We start from the raw sequence: 19,575 nt of genomic DNA, 5'->3' as shown, positions 1-19,575 counted from the left end.
AAAGATACACCTCTGTTATTTTTTTTTTTTTTTTTTTTTTTTTTGAGACTGAGTCTGGCTCTGTCGCCCAGGCTGGAGTGCGGTGGCCGGATCTCGGCTCACTGCAAGCTCCGCCTCCCGGGTTCACGCCATTCTCCTGCCTCAGCCTCCCGAGTAGCTGGGACCACAGGCGCCCGCCACTTCGCCCGGCTAGTTTTTTGTATTTTTTAGTAGAGACGGGGTTTCACCGTGTCAGCCAGGATGGTCTCGATCTCCTGACCTCGTGATCCGCCCGTCTCGGCCTCCCAAAGTGCTGGGATTACAGGCTTGAGCCACCGCGCCCGGCCGTACCTCTGTTATTTTGAAACATGGTAGAAGGACATTTGTGATAGGGGAAGTGTGTGTGTGTTATCTAGCTTGAAGACCATGGACAGAAAGTAACAGACTTGCTCTAGGGTGGACTCAAATCCATCACACACTGGCCCTTGATGTTCCTTTTCATCAAAATGTCCCTTGACTGGCCTGCCCGAGTCCCTCCTGCTCTCTGGGCATGGTGAATTAGAGGACACGCCAATGAAAGAGGCAGTCCCAATCACAGAGCTCCAGAGAAGGGGATTTGGAAGCTGGAAATGCTAGAAATGCAGATTTCTGAGTCTTTCTTCTAGAGTTGAGGCTGTGGAAGTCCACGAGCCTGTAGAGGCAGGATGTACAGAGAATTACCTCTGTGTGTGTTCATGGGGAAGCATGCTGTGTTAACACAAAAGGAGGAAGGATGCCCAGAAGTCAAATTGAGAATCCCCACACGATGGGATGCCACGGGGCTTTTCTGTAAACCTATAATATTTTTAGGGTAATTATGATAAGAAAAACAGTAATGGAACAGCCAGTGTTAATTCATCTTTACATTCCCCATGGTAGATTTGTGACTTAAGGTACACCAGTGGTAAAGCTAAGGTTTTCTTCACAATTCCACTTTCCAAGTCTTTTTCCTGCACAAAGTCACCAAAGAAAATCAGCAATTCTCCTAAACTCTAGACTAGGGAATCTTGGTCAGAGAATTTGTCTTGCAATGACTTATGTCCAGAGAATGGTCTTGTGTGGAGAGAAATATCTACGCTGAATTCTTACAACTAAATGAAAAAATTATATGCTTGAAGATTTCATTAACATTGGGACATTGGCCAGGCGTGGTGGCTCACGCCTGTAATCCCAGCACTTTGGCAGGCCGAGGTGGGTGGATCACAAGGTCAGGAGATTGAGACGGTCCTAGCTAACACAGTGAAACCTGTCTCTACTAAACAAACTACAAAAAATTAGCCGGGCATGGTGGCGGGCGCCTGTAGTCCCAGCTACTCTGGAGGCTGAGGCAGGAGAATGGCGTGAACCCAGGTGGAGCTTGCAGTGAACCGAGATCACACCACTACACTCCAGCCTGGGCGACAGAGCAAGACTCCGTCTCAAAAACAAAAAAAATTAGAACATAAAAGCAAAAAGAAAAATGCCTAAATGTTCAAATATAGATAAAGGACTGACTAAAATAATGGTTCATGTGAAATGAGTATGACTTATGACCCTGGGGTAGAATCAAAGTACATTTTATCTGTGAGAGCTTCAGAAACATTCATAACAAGGAGCCTTCTATGTAAACAGGTTACTTGATAATAATAAAAATAATACTTAGCCAACACTGAACTACTCATGATGCTCCAGATACTGTTTTAAGCACTTACTCATTTAATCCTCAGAGTAACCCTATGAAATACAAGTAGATGGGAAAGCCAAGGTCTACGGAAGTTGACTAACTTGCTGAAGGATACCTAGCTAGTCAGTGGCAGAGCCAGAATTTGAACACAGAGTCTCGTGCTAGAGTCTGCACAATGCACACTGTCCTGTCCCAACAGGTTTCTCATTTGTTTTGGTCAAGTTCTGTACTTTATAGGATCTCTCTCTCATCAAAAAATTGTGTGTGCAGGTTTTGGGCACTAAAACCATGACATCAATAATGACAATAATTACAGGACCAAAAAGAAAAATATCCTTCCTTTTCCATATTCTTTTCCACATTCATATGCTTACTAATTATTATAAGATTATAAACATAAAATTTTTCTCCTTTCCTTTTCTTTTTTTTTGGAAACAGAGTCTCACTCTGTCCTCCAGGCTGGAGTGCAGTGGCACAATCTTGGCTCACTGCAACCTCTGCCTTCCGGGTTCAAGCGATTCTCCTGCCTCAGCCTCCTAAATAGCTGGGATTACAGATTACAGGTGCCCGCCACCACACCTGGCTAATTTTTGTATTTTTAGTAGAGATGGGGTTTCGCCATATTGGCCAGGGTGGTCTTGAACCCCTGACCTCAAATGATCCACCCGCCTCAGCCTCCCAAAGTGCTGGGATTACAGGCATTAGCCACCACTCCCGGCCAAGCCACATCACTTTTTAATGGGTAATTGTATATTGTCATCAGTAACATATCACAAGTATTATTGTATTTTAATGTTATAATCCTTTTGCAGTTCTATACCCCACTTTCTTAAATTATATGTATTTAATAGCTGACAATTCTTGCTATTATGTAATGTCTTGTATTCACTATGTTTAGATGTATATTGCTGAAAAAAGCACAAATTGAATTATAAATGGACTGTCTTTGTCTTACCTGAATAATTTATTTTGAACTTGTAATAACAAATGAATTGTTGCTTAGCAAGAATGCTGATTGTGACATTTAGCTCAAGATATCAATAATTCCTGCAGTTCTTGCCAGATTATGGTTAGAGATCTTATACCTCAGCACCATAATAAATAAATATTTTTGCCTTCTTCAACAGTAGGTGTCAAAGCAGCTAATTTTGTTGCTCCATCATTGTGTTAGTTCATTCTTATCCTGAGGAAATTTCAAAAGAAAGCTTGAAACTGAAGACCATTTTACATGACTGATGTAAAGGTTGTTGAATAAACAAAATAAACCCATGGCAGTGAAATCACTCCATGATTAGTTGGCGGTAGAGTTTGTTCAAGAAACCCTAAGTCATTTTCTTGGTGCATTCATTTGTCCAGCACTGTATTTTTTGCAAGATGGCAGTTAAAGGATGCAACTCACTATCATAGTGCAAATTAAGTGAAAAAAATATCTTATGTTCATTTATCCATTATGTGAATATCTACTGAGCACCTTGACTCTGCTGGTGGCCAATTACACAAGACAGGCATGACCTCATGGAACTTTTGGCCCCAGCTTGGAATTGTCAAAGAAACACAAAGCTGGACACTAGTTAAGAAGACCAGACAGATTCTAGTCAGTACTACTGCAGTAAGGAAGAGACCTCAGTGAAACCTCAGCTTAGCTCCCCTGAGACAAAGGTGGTATGTGCTAAAGGAAAGGGACTAAAGGAAGGTAAGGGGGTAGTCTATGGGTTTAGGCCATCTGGGTTTGTTAATTGACACTTACCTGGAGGAGAAACAAAAGTCTCTATCTTTAGGACAGGACATAGTTTCGCCAACTGGATCAAGGCCCCACAAAGAAGTTAGGATCTTACTCTCCCTCAGGAACTGGGAGACAAGAGAGCTATCTTACTGAATGTTTGCATTTCGAAGAGATGGCTCCCACATACTTGAGAGGACATTTCTGGGTGGTAGAAGGTTTCTATCTCAAAGGGGCACAGAAAGAATATATAATTGCAAGCTTTCTAAAGTAAATGTTCTAAGAAAAGTGAGCTCAGAGGCCTATCATCAGGTGTTGTCTGAAACAAACAGTAAATTTTTTTTTTTTTTTTGAGACAGAGTCTCGCACTGTCGCTCAGGCTGGAGTGCAGTGGTGCAATCTTGGCTCACTGCAACCTTCACTTCCTGGATTCAAGAGATTCTCCTGCCTCAGCCTCCCAAGTAGCTGGAATTACAGGCGCCTGCCACCATGCCCAGCTAATTTTTTGTATTTTTAGTAGAGACTGGGTTTCACTATGTTGGCCAGGCTGGTCTCAAACTCCTGACCTTGTGATCTGCCTGCCTCGGCCTCCCAAACAAACAATAAATTCTTTTGGCAGCATTGAGTTTTCTCAGGCAGGCATTTTAAGGGGGCTGGAATTGTCATCCTAGGAACACAGCCTGGAACTGATAGGAACTATGCTGGTGTTTATTCAAGACTTTTCCTGTAGTGGGGTGGATGAAATCACCTGCGCTGCAAGTTGTAGTTCTTCTAGGCCAAGGTCAAGGCCTGCTTGAGAACTCTGAATAGAGTCTGGTCAAGGAGAGTCTTTGTCCCAACATTGGCAGTTAAAACAAAGCTCACTGTGTCTGCAGTAAGAATGTCGTGCAGGTTGTACACTCCACAGCATGCCTGGCCATGTGCAGTGGTCTTGTGACCACAGCTGCTTCAGCTGTTCAGAAAATTTATAATCGGTTCTCCTCAGTTTCATCCTGGTCAGTGGACAAGGTCCCTTCTGTCCTACCCCTACCCAAGGTCTTCAGGTCCCTTACTCTCATTTCAGGGCAAGATGACGGGGGAGTTATAAGTGCCCAGGGCTGTTGGATGATTTGTGGTCCACAGTGCAGGGGGCTGGGGGCCTCCTACACTGAGCACAGCTGGGCACCATCTTCCTTCCAGCCTTTCCTGTAGCCCTCCAAGGAGAAGGTATGTGTTATCCCTCCCCATCCAGGACACCCTCTCTCCCCTGCCACTTCTTCCCCCTGGACACTAAAATTCTCCATAAGCAGACATCATCTGGTGCTCAGGCTGTGGCTCTCTTTCTCCTCTTTGTTTCCTCTTTGCATTGGACTAGGGGAGAAAACCCATCTTTTGGAACTGGAGAGCAAATTAATGTACAGAGGAAACACATGAATTAATACTTTTAGATGAGCCTCCACCATGTGCACTCACAAGGGAGCATTTTAAGGGTTCTGATGATGGAGTTCTGAGAGCTCTGGGAACAGACACCAGGAACACAGCAGCCGATCTGCCACGGAGTCAAGAGGATCTTCCGGGAGGCTCTGTCATTCTGTAAATCAAGGGGTTAGGAAGACAGGGGAGAGGACAGGGAAATGGAGTGTGAAGATAAGCGTTGGCCAAAAAGGTCTACCATGCTTTTTTTTTTTTTTTTTTGGTCTTTTATTTTTTGTCTCTTCTCCTCTCCATTGGATCAAATACGTTTTGTTTTATAGCTTTCTTTCCTCCCCTCAGTCCCCCACTGACTTGGAAGTAATGTGTTCTACTTCAATTCTTTAGTGGTTAACTTTCATTTTTTAAGAGGCATAATTAACTTTATGAACACTGAAGCTCATTAATCTCTGTATTGTACTCTAACACCACAAAAGACTTACAATGCCCAGCTTCCCTCCCCCACCTCCCATACTTGGGGCTGCTTTTATTTCCTTCTTTTTGTAAACTTCTAGGTCTGGTCATTTATCATTATTTTTACACTCAGTTCATATTTAAGTGAATCAAAGTGTTTGCCAGTTTCATCTCTTCAGATGGTTTCTTAAATCCAACTCACTTCTAGATTCAGTATTCTTTGCGCTGAAATAATCTTTAAGCTATTTAGAATGAAAAACTCTCTCGGTCTTTGTTATAGCTGAGTTAACCCTTATTCTTGAAAGACAGACTTGCTAAATACATAATTCTAGGATAGCTGTTGTATTTTCATGTGGCACTTTGAATATATTATTGCATTATTTTCTGAAGTCCTTTGCTGCTTTGTAAAAAGGTGCTGGTGTCTAATTTCCATTACTTTTTAAATTTTTATTTTTTTATTTTTGAGACAGTCTCGCTCTGTCACCCAGGCTGGAGTCCAGTGGTGCGATCTCAGCTCACTGCAACCTCCGCCTCCCAGGTTCAAGCAATTATCCTGCCTCAGCCTACAGAGTAGCTGGGATTACAGGGGCATGCCACCATGCCCGGCTAATTTTTGTATTTTTAGTAGAGACAGGGTTTCACCTTGTAGGCCAAGCTAGTCTCGAACTCTTGACCTCAAGTGATCCGCCCACCTCGGCCCCCAAAGTGCTGGGGTTACAGGCATGAGCCACTGTGCCCCGCCTAAAATTCTATTTTTAAATTGACAAACAATATTGTACATATTCATGGGGTACAAAGTGGTGGATAGTGATGCAATCAAGGTAATTAGCATATTTGCTGTCTCAAACATTCATCATTTCTTTGTCTTGGAAACATTCAATACGCTCCTTCTATTTAATAGCTATTTGAAACTATATAATATATTACTGTTAACTGTAGTCATCTTACCATGCTATAGAACCTAGAACTGATCCCTCTTGTCTAGCTGAAATTTTATGTCCTTTAACATACCTCTCCCTATCCTTCCCTCCCCATTCCCTTGTCGGCCTCCAGTATCCTCTGCTCTACTTTTAACCTCTATGAGATCAACATTTTTAGTTTCTAGGTATGAATGAGAACATGTGGTGTATAACTTTCTATTCCTGGCTTATTGTACTTTAAAAAACATGGAATGCTTCACAGTTTGGCATGTCGTCTCATGGGGGAGCCATGCTTATTTTCTCTTACTGTTCCAATTCTGACAGGTGCATTGCAGAAATGAACCCTGACATTACTTTTGAGATAATCTTTCTTCTCCTGGTAATTAAAGTAGTTGTCTTTTTATGGTCTGCAGATTTACTAAGCTGTACCTATGTGTAGATTTATTTAATTTATTCAGATTAGGAGTTGTGGTGCTGCCTCAATTAGAAATTCCATATTTCTTTATATCTGGAAACTTCACCATCATCCCTTCAAACATCCCTCCTCTCCCATATTCTTTTTCTGTTTTTGGAACTCCTTTTAATAGATAATGGACATTTTCATTTCTCTTCCCTATTATTGAAACCCTCATATTTTCCAGATCTTCATGTGACATCTGAGTGATTTTCTCAAATCTTTTCTCCAATAGACTAATTCTCTGAAGTCTGCTCTTTCAACCTTCTATTGATTTCTCTATTTCAATGGCTAGACGTTTCATTGTAGAATTCCTTTGCTTCTTTTGCAAATCAACTTGGTCTTTTCCCACAGGGTCCTGTTACTGTCTTATGACTCCCATATCTTCCTTTACCTTGAAACAATGAAAGGTGACATTCTTATTTTAAGTGTTCTCTTGGGCCGTTTTATTATCCTGAGTTATTGGGGTTAAAGTCTCCTGGTGTTTACCTGCTGCCTCTCCTGGCGGTTTTCTATCACTGAGAGTCCCCGGGGTCTGGGTCGGGCAGTATCTCCAGGAGACAGCTCACATTAACCTCTTCTGGGCCTCGTAGGATTCAGCAGTTTAGGGTAATGTGTGTCTCTTTACTACCCACACAGTGTGAGTTCTGGCTTCATTCTCATTGGGGGTTTGGGTCTAGGACATGCTCCTCTTAGGCAATTCCTATCCCTCTTGGCCTCTTTGGAGCCACCTCTTCCTAGGGCTGGTCGGCAGTGCTGTTTCTTTCCACTGAAGCAACAAGCCAGCCCTCCGAGGTATCTGGTTTCCAGCATGTAACCGGGGGTCTGGATTCATCTCCCTGCAAGAGCATCAGAAGCCACACACTCCTGGAGACTGAGGCCCAGGTCTGTCTCCGAAATACCTGTGCCTACCTCTGGCTTCCATTTTAGCCAAGTCGCCCTGGCTTTTAGATTTTGCTTCATTCCTGGCACCTCTTTTGATATTGAACTTGGATATATGCACAAAGCATTACCTCTTATTTAGCATTTTTATGTATTTGAGGCAGTTAGAAGTGGGAGGCGGGCAGCCTTTCACGCCAGCTCCGCTTGCCCTGTGGTATGAGGCCCCAAATTGTTTTATGAAGCCAGCATAACAGTGGCATCAGACCCACTGAGCCCCTCACAGTCTTGCCCATGATTGCCATCGTGGTGAATGGTTTCCAGACAAGACCAGATATGGCACGCTGGCCCCCTGAAGACCCACGCTCCCCTGTCCCCTGTCACTCCTGCTGATCAGAACCAGGGCTGATGACCCCTCGCAGGCAAGTGTCCTCAGCCAGGGCCTGCGGGCGTGTGACACTCTCCAGGCACCAGGCATCACTCTGCTTCCTGAGCTGCTCACTCTGGATCCGGTTCTCTGCTTTTTTCAGGCCAATGACTATTATTTTAATTCTCAGGGGTATCTTGGGGGCTCCTGTCTCCTCTGTAAAGCACTGTCAAATTTACAAAGGAGCTTCTCTCTCTCTCCTGTCTTGAAAACATGAGAATTTGTAAGAAGGGGCCTCCTTGCCCATTTTTTTTCTCTGTGAAAAAAGTTTCAATTGGGAGTGATTTTGCAGCCAGGCTACAACTGGGTAAGATTTGATGGAGACGTACAGATGCGAAGCCAGGAGTATCGATGTCTTTGCACAAGTCTGCTGGAAAGGAGAAAAGAAAATTGGTTATTTGAGTGAGAGGAATGTGGAGAAGAGTAGACATATCTGAATGCCGGCAGGAAGGAGCTGAAACAAAAGGAGTGGCGGGCATTCCAGAAGACGGAAGGGAGCATTAATAGAGCAAGTCATGAGACGGGCCGGGCACTGGCGTTCACCCCGAGGTCATCTGCCGTGCCCGGTCCCACAGCGTCTCTACTTAAGGTGAGGTACTCAGTATGTCAGAGCGGAACTTTAACCAAAGGAACACAGCCACCACTCCGAACTTTGGGCTCTTCTCCAAAGCAAAGGGCGGACAGAGTTGAGAGAAACTTAAAATCAGCTGCTTTTGATGGTTTTAAGTCAAGAGCCGGGGACTAGCAGTTTTCAGGCCTGAGTGTACCCAGCCATACGTGGGGTCTGAGTGCAAGCAGGGCCTTCCTTCCCACAGAAGGATCCCTGCAGCCTGTCCCACTGCCTGGATGGGGAGACCTTGCTGACCAAGGACTCTTTTAATGGGTGGGGGGGCGGTTCATAGAAGTTGATGTGTCTATTATCACTGCCCAAAAAGAACTTATTGTGGCGATAGGTATTGAAAAGATGCGTTGTGATGAGGTGAGAATAGGAAAACTTTCAGAGTATGAGGCCCTGGGTGGCTCTGGTAGAACATGATTAAGAGGGGCTCAGGTCATCCTGAGACAGGATTTTTGCATGCCTGGGCCACTGATAGAAGACTCAAGAAGGGTCCATTAGAAGTGTGTGTGTGTGTGTGTGTGTGTGTGTGTGTGTGTGTGTGTGTGTGATATTGTTACCAGGGGGTCCTTGCTCTCAGAGCTCCCAAGATGGTGGCGGGCCGCTTCCAAGATGGCAGCAAGCCTGGTATTCTCTGACCTGCGGTTTTTGGCCTCACAGACTCCAAGGAATGGAATCGTGGGCCATGTGGTAAGTGTTATAGCTCTATTAAAAGCCATGGGTCACAGAAGAGAACCGTGGAACCTAACGACTAGCGTTCAACTCAGTTAGGACGAACCCGGGCACTTAGCCGAGCAGGAACAATGGCAAGCCTTTGGCCCAATCCAGAGCGGGCAATGGGCGCCTCCCTGGATCAGGAGCGCAGCAGACACCCTGCCTGATCCGGAGGGGTAGAAGTCAGTGGTGGGTCTGCGACGGGGACAAACAGCAGTGGTGGACGGGGAGCAAAAGCTCAACTCGAGCGGTAACAAACACGGACCAGAAGAGTGTACAGTTGCAAAATTTAATAGAGTGAAAACAGAGCTCCCATACCAAGGGAGGGGACCCAAAGAAGGTAGCCATTGCTGGCTGGAATGCCTGGGTTTATATCCTGATCATTGTCTGTCCCGCTGTGCTCTCAGGCGGTAGATGATTGGCTATTTCTTTACCTCCTGGTTTTGCCTAATTAGCATTTTAGTGAGCTCTCTCTACTACCTGATTGGTCAGGTGTGAGCTGAGTTGCAAGCCCCCTGTTTAAAGGTGGATGCGGTCACCTTCCCAGTTAGACTTAGGGATTCTTAGTCGGCCTAGGAAATCCAGCTAGTCCTATCTATCAGTATGGAGGCAGGTAGGCTAGATATCAGGATTAAAAACTCCAACCTTTACTATTTTATGTAAATAAAACTGCTTTGGCTTATTCAGGCAGTTCCCATTGTTTAAGTTCCATCCAGCACATCACCTTTCTCTTCTGTGAATGAATGAACCGGTTCTGTAAGTGTCCAAGTGTGAATGCTCTGTGCGGGCACTGTGTGGGTGCTGGGGATGCAGGGAGAGTTAGGATTGATCATCTCTGTCCTCAGGGAACTCACAGTCTCATGGGACAGTGTCCTCCCACCAGAGGACATGATTCCCAGGGGTAAAAGACTTTCCAAGGGGCACTCAAGCATGGAGATTCTATGGAATCCTGTACTCAAAACCTCAACTTATATCTATTCTTTTCTAAAATTGACCTGCTAGAATAAACCTGTGTTCATAATAACCCTTCATAAAAGGGGGCGTTCCCCCTTGCCTCCCTCAAATTTTGCCTGTGCATTACCCACAGGGCATAAAACTTTGAGGATATTGAACAAAGGGAAAACCTTTTTCAAAATAATAAATCAAGACTTCATAAACCCTTTGAGGTTCCCTTCTGTTTCTGCCTTATACGGCTCAGTTAAGAATAAAGGGTGGTGTTAGGAGGGGATGCTTTGTCCTGCGTGTTTGTGATGTTCGGAATTCTTCAGATGTATGGTATGTGGAGTAATGACAAGTTTCATTTTAATGACTTTGCCTCTGCCTATCTACTATGCAAGGAGTTCTTAAGGGAGACTTACTAGAGAACAAGGCAAAGAGAGCACTGTAAGAAAGACTGAATATTGGAAACAAACCCTACCCGTATTTAAATGTAAGCATTTCTTTACACCTGTCCTCAGCACTCATCCCTCAGCTAAGAGAACAGTCTCTTCAAAGAGATTTTTGCTATTGATTCTTGTAAACACAGTTGTGATATTTCCTGAACTATCAACATTTTCAAGGCTATTAAATGAAATGCATGAATAAAACTTGTACCCAATCTCTCTCAGATTAGGGTTGTGTTATTAATTAAGGTAGTCAAAATCTGGTTTATCAAATCAGATCATACGCTCTTTATTTAGTCATTGGCCATCTTATAAAACATTCAATAATTTTTCCTACTATTAATACAAAACAAAATTATATACTAACTGCTAGACTGATAATTTTTAGCAAAATATTCTTTTCACTTTTTAAAATATATAAATTATGTTATAATTATGTTTAACAAGACTATTGGAATTATTTCTGGTATTTATACATAAGACTCATTTAACTGTCCCTCAAAACTAAATCATATGCACACAATTACAGAAGGGAGGCCACGGCTATTATGCTGCACTCTTCTTAAGTAGCTGGCAATTTTAGCTGCAAATTACATTGCACTATAGCAAATTAAGTAATGAGAATGATTTATTATCTTGTTTATAAGACTTACTTTAAAATGAATAAATATATTAGGTCTTCATTATTTTATCTTACCGGAATGTCTTAGTACTCTTACAAATTGCATCTTTTACTTTATTTCCAGTCATATTTCTAATATTCTTTAAAATGTACTTTAACACATTTATCTGGATTTTAAAATGAAGTCAGACATTTTTCTGAAAAAAATCTTATTTGGCTAATTGGTTTGACAAAGAGGACTGGCTTTGCCATTTATATTATATGGTGGATATTTTCCACAAATAAAACAACTAAATCTGTAGCTCTAAGATTATGACAAAAGTATATTTAAAGCATGCTAAGATTAAATCATTTTATTATAATATTATATCAGTAAAAGAGTAATGTAATTAGTAAGATGTCAATTTTCTTGCCTTTTATGAGTTAATCAATGTACTTCTCAGTGAAAGAATGGCAGGTGTAATTATTGATCACCTGATAAGGAGTGGTAAGTCTCTTTTATATACTTCCCAGAAAGTGCATTACTCTGGGACTGGGTAACAAATCTTGCCCCAAGTGAGGTGTTTTCAAGTTCTTTATGTTCATCAAACTGAAGCAGGACTGACTTGATTGAGTTATTGACTTGTAAATCATTAAAGATGATTTCATGATAAGAGACTTTTATCATAAATGACATGTGCTTATTTTGTTTGGATCAACTGTATGCTACTAGTGATAACTCTAACAATACTAATTGATTACTCAACTTGGAAGAAGTGGTTTAACATTTAGAGCTGAGGATCATAAGAATTTTTTTTTTTTTTTTTTTTTTGAGATGGAGTCTCACTCTGTTGCCCAGGCTGCAGTGCAGTGGCGCGATCTTGGCTCACTGCAAGCTCCGCCTCCTGGGTTCACGCCATTCTCCTGCCTCAGCCTCCCGAGTAGCTGGGACTACAGGCGCCTGCCACCACGCCCAGCTAATTTTTTGTATTTTTAGTAGAGACAGGGTTTCACCGTGGCGTGTTAGCCAGGATGGTCTTGGTCTCCTGACCTTGTGATCCACCCGCATCAGCCTCCAAAAGTGCTGGGATTACAGGCGTGAGCCACGACGCCCAGCCAAGAATTTTTAAAATTAAATTTAAATCTTTATACATATTTTTATCAGAGAAAAGAATGATATAATTAATAAAAGTTCACATCATAAATAACTATAGCATTAGGATGAAATCATGTTGGGGACTTAGAATGGGAATATGATTGCAATGAGAAAAACAAAAGGTATAAAGTTTCCATGTGATCAAATCAGTATGTATTTTTTCAGGAAATTAAACATTTCATCAGGATTTTGGAATTTATTATATTAGACCTTTAGAGACCTTTATTTTAATTCTTTAAAAGCTGTTTTCCCTACTGGTGGCAGTTCTAATCTTCTATATTACTGGTATTGTTTACTTGCTTTTTCCTTCTAGTTTTTCTTTTCTAATTGAAATACACATATGTATTTCTATAGTTTTTCTAGTTTTTCATATATATTTCTCTCTAATTTTTATAGTTATTTTTCATTTTTTCAAGTACATTTTTTCTGTTTTTATACGTGGATGTACATACATGTACATTAGAGAAAATAAAGCAAATAAACAAGATTAGAAATGTGACAGGAGATTATAACTGTCCTTGATAGGGAAAACAGCTTTTAAAGAATAAAAGAATGCCATCTAAAGGACTAGAGTAATAAATATCATAATAAAGAACTTAGGAAATAATACATTCAAATATATATTCAAATAACTTTTCTGAGTAATAGATATAAAAAACTAGACAAACTAGAGTTTCATGTGTGTGTCTATGTATATGCGTCTATATATCCTTGTCAAAAAATAGCTGCTTAATTTAGATGGCAATGCTACTTTCCCCTGCCCCTGTTTTGTTTTGTTTTGTTTGTTGTTTTTATTGTTCTGTGTGGTGGTGGTGATTGTTGGTATGTCAGTCAGGATCCAATCAGGAAATTATGGTGAACTCAAGGTGGCTAGTTTAAGGAGCATTTCATAAAAGGACTCTTGACCAAGGCATGGGCAGAGCACAGGAGACGGCAAGGTGGCTGGGCAGGCATGAGCAGACGCAGGTGGGCACGGGCACTAGCCTAGAAGGAGGAGGACCCCCCAGAGAGGGGCCAGCTCACAGCCTATAGTGAGGGGACTGTGTCGGGGCATGCTCTGACCTTCACTTCTCCCTCCTTCCAGTCTTCTGTGTGTTCCACATTGGCTGAACCCAACTGAGAGGCAGCAAGTGAGGGAGCTCATGAATGCCTCCTCCCACTCAGCCTCCCAGGACCAGGGCAGGAAGAGCAAAGAGGGACAGAAGAGGCAGGTGCAAGGTAGCCTACACATTTGGGGTATTTATTCACTTCCTCTTCCTGCTCTCCTTGGGTTTGCTTTGCTCTTTTTATCCTGATTTTAAGAAATGTAAGGATTGAATTCTCAGGTTCTTGATTTACATTCTTCTTGTTTTATAACAATAGCAACTAAACTATACAATATTTAATTACCAGTGACTGTATAGGCACCGCCTAGTCAGAATGCACACTGCCCTTGGGACTCCTGGAGAGCCTTGCTGTGCATTAACCCTTTTGCTGCTGCACCTTGCAAGGGTCGGTTGTCCTGAGAGAGGCTGAAAGCAATGCTGTTTTCCAGTCCTCACAGAAGCGTTGCCCTGTCCTAACATAGGTCAGCATGGCTGACCCAGCCAGTGCTGGCTAGATGGCAATCCTATGTAATGCTATGGATTCCATTATTGCACATAATTTTATTTATATTCCTTTTGTGGCATTCTCATTGTCTTTCATTTCTGAGCAGCATGTAATTGCAATTTAAAATTCCTTTTTAACCAAAGGTTAAATTGTTAACAAATGGTTAAGGTATTTTTAAACTTCAAACTTGTATTATTAATATAATATCTATCCTAGTTGCTTTGCAGTCAGAAAATGTTATCACCACTCTTTATGCATTTCATAATTTATCAAGGTTTTCTTTGAGGCCCTTGTGTAATCAATTTTTGGTAAATGGTCCATGGATATTAGAAAACAAAGTCTATTCTTTGATTGTTAAGATCTTGAAAGACATCTACTTAACTGATATTATTTAAATCAGAGTCCCTGTATACTGTTATATTGTATCAAATTTGTGTGTCAAATACTGAAGGAGTTAGGTCAACATCCTCTGCCATGTCTGTGCCTCCCTCTGTAGCTTTGTTCTGGTCACTGCTGTGTCTCCAAGGATGTATAGGGCCAGTGTTCAGAGACCAGGCAGAGGAATGGGGCAGACAGAGACCACTGTAGTTTCTTCCAACTGTCTGACCTCATGACAGAGAGATGTTGTACAGTTTATGGAAGTAGTGTCTGGCCCTGAGTCAGGGAGAAGACAGAACAGGAAGTCATATGAGTCTGTCATTTTATATGATCTTTGTTTTATAAGATGAAAGCTGAGTCTGGTGAGATGAAGCAGATTTGTCTTTTTTTTTTTTTTTTTCTTTTTTTGTTGAGATGGAGTCTTGCTCTGTGACCCAGGCTGGAGTGCAGTTGTGTGATCTGGGCTCACTGCAACCTTCATCTTCCAGGTTCAAGCCTCCTGAGTAGCTGAGACTACAGGTATGTGCCACCATGCCCAGCTAATTTTTGTATTTTTAGGAGAGACGAGCTTTCATCATATTGGCTAGGTGGGTCTCAAACTCCTGACCTCGTGATCCACCCACCTTAGCCTCCCAAAGTGCTGGGATTACCGGCGTGAGCCACAGCGCCCAGCTGAAGCAGGTTTTTAATGCCTTAAAGGTTTCTGCTGTGGCAGAAGGCAGTCCGTCCACCTTAGCCATCAGCACCATTGAGTTTTTCTCTTTCATGGATCATGGTAAGCTGAAGATGTTGCCTGATACTGCTCCCCAGATGCTGTGTTAGCCCTAGGGAAAAAGGTCTCCACTAGCCCATATCCTGCTTCCCTTTAGCAGTGTGGCAAATGCAGTGTAATTTTATTTATTTATTTATTTATTTATTTATTTATTCTGAGAGTTTTACTCTTTCCCCCCAGGCTGGAGTACAGTGATGTGATCTCAGCTCACTGTAACCTCTGCCTCCCAGGTTCAAGTGATTCTCCTGCTTCAGCCTCCTAAGTAGTTGGGATTACAGGCGCCTACCATCATGCCCGGCTAATTTTTGTATTTTTAGTAAAGATGGGGTTTCACCATGTTACCCAGGCTGGCCTTGAACCCCTGGCCTCAAGTGCTCCTCCCACCTCAGCCTCCTTAAGTGCTGGGATTACAGGGGCATGAGCCACCGCTCCCGGCTGCAGTGTAATCTGAAAGCATCCTTGCACCAGAGGGACCAGCTCTCAAGGGTTCTGCGGCTCACAGTCTGGTCATAGTGGCAGCATTAGAGTGCTTTCCAACACCACTTTAATAGTTCCTTCTCTGATCACATTCTCCTGTTTGGGTCCTATCCCTAGGCCAGGCACACATTTTAATGACAGCAACTTATTACCAAGTACATGAAAAAAGTGAGCCCTTTATCTAATAAAATTTTTTAATACTGGAATAAATGTAAACGCTCACTTACCTTTCTCATATCTTCGTATTTTGCTGTATAGGCACTTTATGCTTGAGTTCTGACCCTGAGCCCACTACTGTAAATTAAAATTGAGTCTCAGTTAGCTATGTAAAATACACTTTGGGTTCCAGCTAAATGAAGTCCCTTTCTGGGAATACAGATAAGAAATAAAAAAACATGTTTCTCTCTACTTCAAGTGCATGAGTTCTGGTAACTAGGGTAGGTGTTGGATTATAGTTGAATGTCTGTATCAAATTAAAGAGAGATACTTTTGCTGCTTTTCATCTGTAGATGAATTGGGGTACCCTTGAAAGCAGGGAATGTCTCACTCCCTCCAGAATCACTGATTGCAAGGAAGTGAAACCTACTTGAGCTAATTTCAAATGACCACAAAAGGGGGAAAAGGAGAGAAGGGAAAAATAAGATTATACAGCAGACAGCTTCACTTGCAAAATGATGAGGGGCTTAGGCATCTCTCCTCTTCTCTTTCTGAACTATATCCTATTTCTTGGCCATGTCCTTACACAGCTCTTTGCGTACGGTTTGGAGGACTTCACCGAATTTACACCTAGCACTCTTGTCTTTTAGAATTATCAGGAAAGGAACTATTTTTGGTCACCGAGCAGCTAATTAATTAGCTCCTTTGGGTGCCATGACCATCTCTGGCCCAAGAGCAGTGTTATCTAGCACAAGCCTGGCCACCAGCACCCGATCCTTCTGGGGCTGGACAGTGCAGGATTTCTTGGAAGAAAAGCCTCCCAGGGAGGCTTGTGGGGTCCACTAGAGGGAATGGGGGCATAGCACCAGCTACGTATTAGGAAGAGTTTTAGATTCTCCTTTGGAGGAGAGCTGTGTAAATGGCCCAACAAAGTCTGTGTCAAAAAGGATTTTGAAGCTTTAGAAACAGAATTTTGTAGGTGAAAACTGATAGTTCATCTTATATTTTTAACTTAAAAAAAATCAATACCACAATGCTGGGCCATTCAGTGTAAGATATATTTAGATCATGGATTGAACTGTTATTCCTGAGCAGCAATATGATCCAAGGGAAGGAGAGAGGAGGCAGGAGGCCTCACTGCTTTCTCCTGCAGCAGCACTGTGTCACCTTGAGAACCTGCTCATCTGAACCTCTTAGAGCTCAGGGTACTTTTTTCCAAACAAGAAGACAAGACGTATCATGGATCTGAACACAGCAGTGGTTTAAGATATCACATCTTGGATGCACATCTTTACCTTAGAAGCAACTGAGTCCTGATAACACGTTTTGGTGGAGAAGGGAAGGAAGCAAGGAATGTGGTATGGCAGGGCAGAGGGAATGAACCTGGCCACAGTGTGCCTGTGACCAGCAGTATAGATCACAATGTCTTGGAAGGCACAGCAAAGCTGGCTTTGGGCAGCATTTATACCTAGGGTGCTTTACTGGTGGGCTGATAAAGCCACCCTCATCTTCTGGATTGACAGTCCTTGATAAACAAAACCCAAGGGAAAAGACCATGTGATGGTTTAAGAGGTTCATTAATTTGGAGCAAGTTCCCAGCCACGGTTGGAAGGTGTATAGAGAAAGTAATACAATGAGTGGAGGAGTACCAGGGCTCTTGTCTCACATGATTTAGATAAAATGACACGGACACCCGTGGAGTGGTTTTAAGGAGCAGAGAGTTTAATAGACAAGAAAGAAGAAGAAAGAAGGAAGAAGCTCCCCTGTACAGAGACGGAGCAGGGCTCCAAAGTCAAGAGAGGAAACTCCCTTTCGGGAGACACCAGCCAGGTATATAAAGAGGCTGGAGGAGGTGTTGTCTGATTTGCATAGGGCTCAGAGGATTGGTTTGACCAGGCATGTCATTCACGTGGCCCACGAAAAAACTGGCCTTCCCACCCTAGCCTTTTAATATGCAAATACAGGGCACCATGATGTTCTATACGCGTGGGGATATGTGGGAGTGGCCATGTTGCCAGGCACATGTAGGGGCAAGGGCAAGAGGACAACAGTGGGAATCACCATGTTGGGTGGACCCAGTTTCTAATGGCCTGCATTTGCATATCAAAGGTTGCCAGCCAGGCTCTAAGAGCCAGGGCTTTCCTGCTGGACAATAAATGTTTCTGGAGCTGCTTCAAAAATGAAAACATTCCAAGGACCCCTTTTCCTCTCTATCTGCCTAAAATAATTTCTTAATAACTCCTACCACAAAAGATTCTTTTGCGGGCGGGAAATGGACACAGTCTCAGTCAGCTGGGCCAGCCCTCCAGTGCTGTGCTGCTCAGGAAACTGAGGAAGGCTCCTGCAGTGAGTTCTGAGTTCTGACACCAACTACCTGGGGCTGGGCCAGACTTCACAAGTCAACACTGTCCCCCACACACTGCCACAAGGCCATGGGCCCCAGACCACCCACACTTCTACCAGCTGGCTACAAATTTAGGGTTCCCAGTACCCTTTAGGTTTGCTAATTTATTAGAATGATTTTCAGAACACAGGAAAGTGGTATACTTATTATTACAGTTTTGTAAGTATAAGCAAAAGGAGACAAATCAGAACCTGCCAAAAGAAGCAGCTGCATAGGGTGAGGTCTGGGAGCACCTAGAATGCAACGCTTCTTATGTCCTCTCCCTGCGGAGTCAGGATGCATTACCCTCCCAGCACAGAATATTGCCAATAGGAACACTCGCCTGAGTCTTCACGTCCAGAGTTGTTACTGGAGTTCCATATGAAGGCATAGTTGACTGAATCATTGACCATGTGCTGACCTCAATCATCAGCTCCTCTCCAAAGAGCAGGCTGACGTCACATGACTTAGAGATACAACACTCTAATCATAGCCCTCATCTCTTAAGCATAAGCTAACTACGAGCCCACCAGCTCTAGCATAAACTATTAGAGCCCGCCATGAATAACAAAGGCATTATTATCATCCGAGAAATTCCAAGGATTTAGAGGCTACCTCCCAGGAATTGGAAACAAAGCCCAGCCGAACTCTAGAACACAGGAATCCCAATCATTTTTGGCTGAGCAGGCATATGAAGGAAAATGTTGACATGTGGGTGCCTGGGCCTGGCAACCAGATAGTAGCTTTAGGGCAGCCACTAATCCCTTCCATCCCCATGGCCTGCCCTGTAACAAAGGAGAGAAGGGAGACCAGCTTCTTGTGAGCTTTCCATTATTGTGCCCCTTGACTTTAAAAATGGGCAGGGCTGTGCCAGAAATTAACAGGCCTCCCTGTGCAGTCCAGGTGTGGCTGGTGTCACAGAAGGAAGCCATTAGAAATGCATATTCATGATCATGATTCCTACTGCTGGAGAGGGACCATTTGGGCTCAGTATTTAGTGCCCACCTCTGCAAGACACTGTGGGCTTGATGAATGTTTTAAATAATCTTTCTTCTAGTGACCTGGAAGCACCTTGAGTGCTATTTGGTAAGGGGACAGTACATTATACTTTTGTTACTTGGATCCCTTATTGAACAGTAGGATTAATTACCTGGGCTTTAGGGCTAAGAGAGTTTAGGTAGGCAGCTGTGAGTCAACAGTTGCCAGGGGTCCCATTTCACATACACAGAAGAATGTGATGGTACCTGGCACCATATCTAGAGGATTAGGGAGATTCTGTGGTTTCTGACACTGTGTTTCCAGGGTCATTTTATATTTTGATCTCTTTAGGCCAAGGATGAAATAAATATGTACCAATCAATCAGAGAAGAAACTTGAAATGAAGCCTATTTACCCTTCCTAACCCT

At 42.9% G+C, this 19,575-nt stretch overlaps 1 protein-coding gene and 1 pseudogene across 3 annotated transcripts in view; one reads left to right on the top strand and one right to left on the bottom strand.

Moving 5' to 3' along the window:
- The window catches only part of HECW1 (HECT, C2 and WW domain containing E3 ubiquitin protein ligase 1), a 454,397-nt gene that overhangs the window by 90,593 nt on the left and 344,229 nt on the right, over positions 1-19,575 (top strand). The gene's annotated exons all lie outside the window — the stretch shown is intronic.
- LOC112621906 lies at positions 6,425-6,525 on the bottom strand (annotated as a pseudogene).

Source organism: Theropithecus gelada, chromosome 3 (assembly GCF_003255815.1).
Source record: "Theropithecus gelada isolate Dixy chromosome 3, Tgel_1.0, whole genome shotgun sequence".
Taxonomy (NCBI): Eukaryota; Metazoa; Chordata; class Mammalia; order Primates; family Cercopithecidae; genus Theropithecus; species Theropithecus gelada.
This window is presented reverse-complemented; position numbering and strand designations above follow the sequence as displayed.